Raw genomic sequence first — 2,559 nt, 5'->3', positions numbered from 1 at the left:
AAAAAAAAAAAAAAAAAAAAAAAATCAACAAACCAAGAAACAGGCATGATTGTATCCAGTAATAAATGCAATGATAGAAAAGCCATGAACATGACAGAGATCAGGAAATTAGATGGACCAGAGTAGGAAGATTTTTGCAGGGAGGTGAAAGTCAAAATTTAGTAATGTGGAGATCTAGAGGAAGATGATTTCAGCTGAAGGAAGGGAGTAACTAATGCAAAACCACCAAAGTGGAAGTGACGTTCTTGAGATATGCTGAACAAGAGAAAATAGGCCAGTATAGCAGGAAGGGAATGACAAAGAAGAAGGATGCAGCTGATATCAGAGATGGCAGGGACTAGATAGCATTCTCAAAAGACAGAATTAGTACTTCAAATTTTACTTTTAATGAAATAATAATGAGATAGATAAAGATTTGAATAGAGAAGGGGCATGGTGCATTTTATTTTTGTAAAACTATTACTTGGTTAATCTTTATGATGTAGTCTCACCATTTATGCTATAAACATGTCCCCTGATTTGTTTTTCTGTATAGTTCATATAATTGCTTGCCATATTTGGCACATGTTCATATAGTTCATATAATTGCTTGCCATATTTAGCATATGTTTATTTGCTTACTGTGTTCCTCAATCCAATAAAATATAAAATATATAAGAGAAAACCAGAACACGGTCTGGTTTGCTCCATGTAGTGTCTTAGTTGCCTAGAGGGTTCTCAGCAAAAACCAAATGATAAAAGTTGAGTGAATTGATGCATGAATACATGAATTAATTAGGAAGAGTGAAATCAGTATGATCCACTAATGAATGGATTAAGGAACCAGCTGAGTAACGGTGACATTTACTCTGAGATTCAGCAGGTGTCAAGTAACATTGGGGTTGGGGGATGGTAAGAAATTAGGCTTGGGAATAAAATTTTGGTAATCAAAACATTGAGATGGCTATTAGACCTTCAATGAAGGTATAATGTAGGTCGTTGGATACAGAATAATAGAATTCAGGGAGGTGATCAGGGAGAGAGATCAAATCTCTATAGAAATAGAGTTTCATCAAGTATCTACTTGGTCCTCTGTTCAGGGTATCATAAGTTGTGAGAAAGTTTCTGGTCAGGACTAGGATTTCATCAGAGACTCTACTGAGGAAGTGTTTACTTTAACAGTTCCTCCGGCTGTTGCCAAATTTCATTTCCTTATAGATCTGGATTCATGGCAGCTTGCTTCCAAAGCCAGCAACAGAGAGAGACTCCAGCAAGAAGGGAATTACAACTGTATACAATCACGTAATTATAATCATGTATATTTTATGTCCTTTGCCGTTATTTCACTTGTTGGAAGCAATCACAGGTCCTGCTCACACTCAGAGGGAAGAGACTATGTGTAGGTATGAATGCCAGGAGGTGGGGATCACAAAGGTCATCTGGTTATATCACAAGGCCAGGGGAAGAAGAAAAATAGCTGCAGAGTGCTAAAAGGAAAAACAAAATGTCACCAGTACATTTTATGTAGGGGTGACATCATTTAGAAATGAAGATACCATGTAAACGTCTCAGATGAAGAAGACCAAGAGAATTCATTGCCAGAAGACCTGCTTTAAAGAAAACCTGAAGGGTGTTTGAAGGCTGAAGAGAAATTATGTGAATGGGAAAGGTTGATCTTCAGGAATAAAGAAACAAATAAAAACTGTAAATAGCTGGATAAATATAAAACATATTTTTCCCTGCTCTAAGCTCTTTAAAATACAGGTGACAATTTAAGGCAAATATTGTTACATTGCTTGTTGCTTTCAATGTATATAGATGTAATACATACGACAACCATAACATGAAAGGCAGGAGAGAATAAGAAAGGACCCAGAGAATGGCAATGTTTTCTAGATTTCACAGGAAATAGTAAAAATATCAACTCTTCAGACTGTTAAAAGTTAATTAGGTATATTGTAATTCCTAGAGTAATTGTAAAAAAGGTAATGTAATGTGGCCATAAAGCCAATAGATAAACTAAAAAAAAATTCAAATAATCCAAAATAAGACAGGACCATGAACACAGAGGAAAACAACAAAAACAAAGAGAGAGAGAGGAGTAATAAAATGACAGACTTTAATTAAATCAATGATTACACTAAATATTAATGATGTAAGCAATGTGATTAAAAGTGAATAACACAGTGGAGAAAATAGTAAGGCTCTTCTATATGTTGCCTATAAGAGAAACACTTTAAAAACCAAGACACAGATAGGTGAGAGTAAATGGATGAAAAAATACATATACTGTGCACAAAGTATATAGAAGTTTGGAGGGTGCTATGTTAATATCAGATAAAATAGACTTGAATTCAAAGAGTATTAGCAGAGATAAGAAACAAATTCAAAGATATGGAAGTCTGGAGTTGCTCTGTTAACATCAGATAAAATAGACTTGAATTCAAAGAGTATTAGCAAAGATAAGAAACAATTTTGGATATCAGCCCTTTGTCAGATGGGTAAACTGCAAAAATTTTTTCCCAATCTGTTGGTTGCCGATTCACTCTAATGATTGTTTCTTTTGCTGTGCAGAAGCTG

Source organism: Cebus imitator, unplaced genomic scaffold (assembly GCF_001604975.1).
Source record: "Cebus imitator isolate Cc_AM_T3 unplaced genomic scaffold, Cebus_imitator-1.0 Scaffold127, whole genome shotgun sequence".
Classification (NCBI taxonomy): Eukaryota; Metazoa; Chordata; class Mammalia; order Primates; family Cebidae; genus Cebus; species Cebus imitator.
This window is presented reverse-complemented; position numbering follows the sequence as displayed.